This window comes from Cyanistes caeruleus, chromosome 5 (genome assembly GCF_971803275.1).
Source record: "Cyanistes caeruleus chromosome 5, bCyaCae1.hap1.1, whole genome shotgun sequence".
Classification (NCBI taxonomy): Eukaryota; Metazoa; Chordata; class Aves; order Passeriformes; family Paridae; genus Cyanistes; species Cyanistes caeruleus.
Genome location: NC_141705.1, coordinates 1484998 through 1492732, shown reverse-complemented (window position 1 = coordinate 1492732; position 7735 = coordinate 1484998). Strand labels below are relative to the sequence as shown.

Below are 7735 nucleotides of genomic sequence, written 5' to 3'. Positions count from 1 at the left end.
GGCTCCAACCCCCCCAAAATTCCCTTTTTTTCGCCCCCCACCCGGGATGGCAGCAGGTACCGGGGCCGCTCGCTCGCAGCCACTTTGGCCAAGCATTTGCTTCGGATTACAGGAAAAACAAAAGTTCTTTGAGTTCGCCCCTTCTCCTTCGCCCCCTCCTCTCCCCTCCCCGGCTGGGTCCGGGCTGCTCCCGGTGGGAGCGCAGGGAAGAGGGGGCCGGGGGGGGTCCCCTCACCCCTTTTTTTTGGGATAACCCCGGGGAGAGCCAGGCTGGAGCTCTTTCCCCACATCCCCCGGGGGCCGGGATCCCCCCGGGAGCATCCCGGTGCGGCAGCGGCGATCCCAATTCCCGCATCCTGGGACAGCCAGCCCCGCCACCGCGCTCCCCATTCCCGGAGTATCCCGGTCCGGAGACCCCCTCTAATCACATCCCATGGGAATTCCCGTCACCACCACGGCGCATCCCGGTGCGGGGACTCCTGCTCGGGGCTCTCCCCTGGGGTGGGATCCCCCTCCGGAGCCGGGATCCCTTCCCGGGCCGGCGCATCCCGGGCCGGAGCCCCCCGAGCCCGGGCGGGCCCCGCGCTCACTCCCGGCCCGACCGCCCCACCTGGTGGCGGCCGCGGGAACTGCAGGAGGCGGCAGGTGGAGGTGGCCTTGTCCCCTCCCTGTCCCCTCCCTGGCCCTTCCTGTTCCTTTTCTGTCTCTTCCTCGTCCCGTCCCTGTCCCCTCCCTGTTCCTTTTCTGTCCCCTCCCCGTCCCGTCCCTGTCTCACTCCTGTCCCTTCCTGTCCACTCCCTGTTCCTTTCCCTGTCCCTTCCCTGTCCCTTCCCTGTCCCCATCCCCTCTCTGTCCCCTCCCTGTCCTTCCCTGTCCCTTACTCTCCCTGTCCCTTCCCTGTCCCTTCCCTGTCCCTTTCCCCATCCCCCGCCCCCCGTCCCCTCCCTGTCCCCTCCTTGTTCTTCCCTGTCCCTTCCTGTCCCTGTCCCTTTCCTTGTCCCTTTCCCCTTCCCTTCTCTGTCCCTTCTCTGTCCCCTCCGTCCTTCCCTCTCCCTGTCCCTTTCCTGTCCCCTCCCTGTCCCCTCCCAATCCCGCCCCCTCCTCCCCCCCCGGGCTCGGTCCCCAGTCGTTTCTCCAAAGCATCTTCCCGAAACACCTTCCCAAAGCATCTTGCTGAATCTCTCACCCAAATCTCCCCTTCCCAAAAAATCCTTCCCAAAATACTTTTTCAGAGTCCCTTCCCAAAATATTACCCCAGAGGGGCTCCCAGAGCGCCTCGCACTGTCCCAATACCCAAGAGAGATTCCCAAAACACCTTCCCAAAATTTCTTCCTGAAATTCTTGCCCAAAGCGACTCCCAAAAGGATCTTCCCAAAGCACCTCGCACTCTCCCAAAACATCTCCCCAAAACACCATCCCAAAACCTGTTCCCAAAAACTGTTCCCAAAGCATTTTCTCAAAAACTGTTCCCAAAGCATCTTCCCCAAAATTTTCCCAAGGAATGCTCCTGCTGCAGGCTCCTCACACCTTCCCAAAACACCTTCCCAAAACACCTTCCCGAAGCCCCTTCCCAAAGCATCTCCCCAAAAATCCCGCTCCAAGCACCTCACTCATTCCTGAAGCGCCTTCCCACGACTCCTTCCCTGAACACCTTCTCGAAATGATCCCTGACCCCGGTGCCTGCCGTGGGAAACACCCCCTGGAATTCCCAGCAAGGAATTCCCTCCTCCTTCCTTTTCCATGGAAAAAGCCAGCCCTGGGATGCTCTTGGCCTCCCCAAAGCAGCAGAATTCCTGTCCTGAAATCTCCCACTTCTTCCCAAGTGTGTGGGAAAGCCTCTCTGAGGAGCAGGGAAAGGGGCAGCAATGGGCCACCGGCATGGAATTCCATAAGAATTTTATGGAAATGTTTAGTATTTATTTTCCCGCTGCTGGAAATTCAAGGAGAAAGTGGGAAAGCCTAAAAAAAAACCCAAATATTTGTGGGGTTTAAAGGGTTTCCCTTGGAGCAGATTCCCACCCTCTGGAGGTAAATCCAGGCTTTTCCAAGGCCGGAGCCGGAGCTCAAGCCGGATCCGTGGGATGCAGCCACGGCATTCCCAACTTTCCGTGGAATTCCGTGGGGAATTTTATCATCGCCCCCAGACAAAGCCAAGGGGCCGTGAAATCGCAAATGGGGTGGAGAAAGCACCGGGGCAGCGACAATTCCAGAGGGGAGAGGGGCGATGGCACCGCCGGATTTCCCGTCGGGAATGGGAATTCCGGGATCTCATCCCCCCTGGATGCTGCAGCGGCTTTGGGGCTCAGCCCCTCCCAAATCCCAGGGTTCGATCCCGCTTTTCCCACGGGGTCGGACCCCGGAGTCCCAGTTTTGCAACACAAACAAAATCCTGAATTCCTACCTTGGGAAAAACTGGGAATTGCAGTGCCAGGAGGGAAAAACCTTCCCGAAGGAAAAGCTCCCTCCAGGCTTCCCTCTGCCTGGGCCATAAAGCACCAAAATTCCCTTTTTCCCCCCCAATTTCCTGGGATTTCCCGTGCCAGGAGTGGGCAACGCTCTCCCTGCAGCTCCTGAAAATTCCAGTGCTGTTCAATTCCAGCTGGAGAGAGCAGCAGAGAGTCCTGGAGGTTGCACCCGGAGCAGCATTCCCGGGATATCCTCATTCCCAGGGAACTTGGGGAGGCTCTGCCTTCCCAGGTCACCCCAAAAGAGCTTCTGGAGTCTCTCCCTGCACACAAAACCTCCCCGTGGGAATTCTCCTTCCCTGTTTTCCGCTCCCTGGCACAGGCAGCCGCGCTCCCTCGGCCGCACGGACGGATTGGATTCCCTGAGAAAATTCCAGAGGCGCTTCCAGGTAATATTCCTTTGTAATTCCTTTTTTTTTTCTTTCCCAAAATTCCTTCTAAAATCACCATTTCTTTCTCCCCTTCTCCGAGACTTCCTCACATCCCTTCCCTTATTTTTTTTCCCCCCACACCTCAACTCCCCCTTTCCTTATCCAGGCAAAACATTCCCAAAGGGAAAACCGGGAAGAACTTGGAAGGCAGAGGTGGAATTTCCAATTTTCATTGGCTCACTCCATGGATTTTGTATTTTTTTTTTTTTTTTTCACCTCATCCCATCCGTAATTTAAAAAATTTAATTTAAAAAAACCCCAAACCAATTCTTCCAAATCCAATATCTTTAATTTTCCAGGCAGGATTTCCTGGCAATGATCCATTAGGAATGTCGATCCCGTTTTTTTCGGTTGGGTTGTGGGGCTTATTTCCATTAATTAATATTAATTAACAGTTCCAGAGCTGATTTAATAATTGGGATGCAGCGCAAGCTCCTTTCCCGCTCTCATCCACCCGCACAGGTGGAGCTCAGGAGGGCAGAATCCATGGAATTTTACATTCCAGAGGAATCCCAGCTCCAGCCCCTTTGGAACTGAACCACTGCCCCTCCCAGATAAATGAGGAGCAGGGAAAACCCACCCCAACCCTGATTTGAAAATCAGGGAATTCCAGATTGGAAGTGACCTTAAATTATCCCATTCCATGCCCGTGCCATGGGCAGGGACAACTTCCACAATCCCAGGGATTTATTCATATCCAAAAACATTTCATTTTTCCCTCATCCTCTGATTTTATCCAATTTTTGCTCCCAAATCTCCAGCTGGAATTTTTTTCCATCCAAACCCTCAAGTGGAATTTTTGCATCCAGACTTCCAACCTGAATTTTTTTTTTTTTTTGCCGCCAAACCTCCAGCTGGAATTTTTTTGCACCCAAGTCCCCGACTGGAATTTTTCCCAGCCAAATTCCAATTTCTTTCCCTTTCCCCCACCTCAACTCCCCAATTAATTTTTGCTCCTTCCTCAATTTCATTCTTTTACTCCCCCAACCCCACCCCAAACTCTGCCGGGGTTTTGGGAGCCGCTTCTCCCGCTGGAAGCAGAATTCCAGCTGGGAATAGGCCCTCATTCTCTGCTTGGGGCTTCGCTTCCCAAAATATTTCTCAAACCGGGTGCGTTTCCATCCCCGCACTGAAATTTGGGAATGGCCATCACCGCTTTTCCCACCCTCTGGATGAAGGAACCAGCACCCCTTGGGCAGCCGGAATCCCACGGGAAAGGCCGCGGATATTCTGCCGCTTCGGGAGCGATTGGAGGCGGCAGCATCCCGAACCCTAAACCCCATCTGGGAAAATCCCTGGGGAAGAAAATCCGGATTCTTTTCTCCACTCACCCAACCTCCAAGTCCAAGTTGGCCCCGGCGGCCGCTTCCCACTCCCGGGAAAACCCGGAGCGTTTTATAGCGTGGGAGCCGGGGTGGTCCCCGCCCACAGGGGGGAAAGTACCGCTGGAAAATGAGGATTCCCAAGGATTTAGGGATGATGACAATGTCAAGCTTCCCCCCTCCCCGGGAGCCTCCGGCCTTGGCTCCATCACCCCGCTCCTAAAATCCCGCTTTTTCAATTCCAAGAGTTTCTTCAATAGGGGTTCCCCCCACTTTCACCCATCCCTGGGGGTTTTCCCAACTTTTCCTATTTTTTTTTTCCCCTTTTTTCCCTTCTTCTTTTCCTTCTTTTTTTCCCCTCTTATTTTTCTTTTTTTTGTCATTATTATTTTCACCTTTTCCACCCTCATTTTCTCCCTTCTTTTCCTTCCTCTTTTTCTCCTTTACCTATTTTTCTTTCTTCCTTATTTCCCCTTTTTCCCCCTACATTTTCTCCCTTCTTTTTATCCTTTTTTTCCTCCATCATCTTTTTTTCTTATTTTCCCCTCATTTCTCCCTTTTTTTCCTTCTTATTTTTATCCTTTATCTTCTTTTTCTTTCATGATTTGATCCTTTCCCCTTCTTTTTCCTCCTCATTTTTCTTCTATTTCCCCCTTTTCTTTCATTTCCCTAATTTTCCCCATTTTCCCCCTCTTATTTTCCCATTTTCCCCCTCTTATTATCCCATTTTTAACCTCATATTTTCCCATTTCCCCCCCTATTTTCCCATTTTCCCCCTCTTATTTTCCCCATTTTTCCCCCTCTGTTTTTCCCATTTCCCCCCTCTTATTTTCCCATTTTCCCCCTCATATTTTCCCATTTTCTCCCTCTTATTTTCCCATTTCTCCCCTTTAATCTTCCCCTTTTCCCCCCTTATTTTTTCCCTTTCCTCCCTTTCTTCCCCCACTTTTTTTCCATTTTTTTCCCTTTATTTTTCCCCTTTTTTTTCCCCCTTTTTTTTTCCCTTTTTTTTTCTGAAAAGCCTCCCAAACCCAAACGTTTCTGCCTGGAGTTTATCAAATTACATTTGGGGACAAAGAGCTAAAGTGCATTTTCTTGAGGGCTTTGACAATTGGGGGAGCCAGCAAGGAAATGAAAAGAATGACAGAAAACCAAAGGCTTTTGTCGGACGCAGATCGGGAAAAGCCGCCCTTGGGGGGGCCCTTTCTTTCTCTTTTCCTTGGATTTCCGTCCCACTTTCTTTTCCCAGGTGTTAAACTCGGGGGCTGTGGGAAAAAGCACGGAAAATCCCTTTGGATTGGGGGGGTTGGGATGCTTAAATTCAACTTTTTTCCCTGTTTTCTTTTTTGGTTTTTTTGGTTTTTTGTTTTTTTTTTTAACAAAATGCCAGTGTTTCAAAGGAAAATGAAGCCCCTTTGGAAATGTGAAGCTCCGAGATAATGACCGGATCGCTCCAGGACTGGATGGGAACAGGTGATGCTTTTTTCCTTCCTTTCTTGTTCCCATCTGTCCTTTGTTCCACGGGAGACCGAGGAGAGACAGAAACGAGATCATTTTGATATTCCCCCTTTTTGTGCATCCGCCTTTTCCCGAGGAGCGCGGACGCGCCCTGGGCCCGCTCCAGGCGCCGCCAGAGGGGGGACGCCAGCAGAGCCGCGGGAAAACCCCGCTAAAACCACCCCCTGACCCCCAATAAAACCCCAACAAAACCCCAAAACTCAACTTCGGATTGCTTAAAAATCCCACTTTGGATCGCCTAAAAATCCCACTTTGGATCGCCTAAAAATCCCACTTTGGATCACTTAAAAATCCCAATTTTTATAGCTTAAAAATCCCACTTTGTATCGCCTAAAAATCCCACTTTGGATGGCTTAAAAATCCCAATTTGTATAGCTTAAAAATCCAACTTTGGATCACTTAAAAATCCAACTTTGGATCACTTAAAAATCCCACTTTGGATTGCTTAAAAATCCAATTTTGGATCGCTTAAAAATCCCACTTTGGATCGCTTAAAAATCCCACTTTGGATGGCTTAAAAATCCCAATTTTTATCACTTAAATATCCAACTTTGGGTTGTTTAAAAATTCCACTTTGGATCGCTTAAAAATCCCACTCTGGATCACTTAAAAATCCAACTCTGGATCGCTTAAAATTCCAAAAGTGGCGGGGCTGGGGCTGCTCTGAGCCCGAGCTCCGGCTGGGCCCTCGGGAAGATGCTCCAAGGAGAGCCCAACCCGAATCCGAAGAAATCCCTCAAAGAACGGGATTGTCCTGCTGGGTTTCAGTGGAATTTTACTCTGGGGGATTTGATTCCAGTGTGGGGCTCCACAATAAATGGAGCCCAACCCAACTGGTCCCCATTCCCAACCCATTTTCCCGCATTTTGTGGCCATTCTCAGCCTCTTTCCTCCCAAAAATCCCTCCAATTCCTCCTCCAAACCCGATCCCATGGCCAAAAGCCCCTTGGAGCATCCCAAATCCCAAACTCCTGGAAGAAATCCCCATGGAGGCTGCACAAGGAAAGTTTTGAACTTTTGTTCCCTTTTTTTTTCCCAATTAGGAGAATTTTGCGGGATTTTCCCCTCACTTCGGGGTCGGATGAGCGCTGATGGAACTGGGAATATTTTCTGTGAATAATCCCAGATATCCAGAGTTTCTCCTTAAGGTCTCCTAGTTTGGAATTCTCCTCAGGAAGAAGAGATCCTTTTCCAGAGTATCCCCTTTTTTTTAATTATTTTAAAATTATTTATTTATTTCAGATCATTTATTTTATCTCCCTTTCTCAGCCAAACATTCCCGAAAAAATCTTTCAATCCCAACCCGCCAGCACTGCCTGGGATTTATCCCGGTTTTCCAGTCTCCCTTATTTTATTTTTTTTTAAAAAATCTGCTACCAGCAAAGCCATTCTCCCAAATCTCAGCCCATTTTTCCAACCCATCCAGGTTTTCCCTGGCCAGGATCTCCCGAAAATTCCTCAAAAAAAGGTGGGATGAGAGGGGTCTGTTCATCCTTGCAAGATTCCAGCCTCCACTCTTCTCCGGGCCATGGAGAAAATTCCAAAGGCATAACGAGAACCACTCCAAAAGGAGAAGAAACTCCAGGGAAGTTTCTCCCTTCATCACAACACAAAATTCCAGGGAATGCAGGACCAGGAGGGATCCATGGATATCTTTAAAAAATGGGATTTTGGAGCTGCTGTTAAAACGTAATTTATATCCCAAATATCTGAATATTAAACCTGGATCAGGCGGCAACTCCAAGGATCCACAGAACGGGAATATCCCAATGTTTGCTCTCTCCAAATCTGAGATTTCCTCCCTGCGAAGGGAGCTGGGATTTATCCCCGTTATCCCGAATTTCCATCCTTCTCCCTGTGCTGGAGATTCCCACCTGCTCCCTTCCACCTCTCTGCTCCTGCCCCTCTTCCCAACTCACCCCAAAATCCTTGGGAAAAGAGGTTTTAAATCCCAAGGGCGTTTGTGGAGCAGGGATTCGAGGATGGAGTCGAGGCCGGT

The 7735-nt window shown here is 50.1% G+C and overlaps 1 long non-coding RNA gene across 1 annotated transcript; it reads left to right on the top strand.

The window, feature by feature from the left end:
• Positions 1 to 2555: 2555 nt before the first annotated feature.
• LOC147652835 (uncharacterized) lies at positions 2556 to 7414 on the top strand. The gene is made up of 3 exons (XR_015287612.1): positions 2556 to 2854; positions 5609 to 5691; positions 7163 to 7414. It is a non-coding gene; the product is annotated as an uncharacterized LOC147652835 (long non-coding RNA).
• Positions 7415 to 7735: the final 321 nt, after the last annotated feature.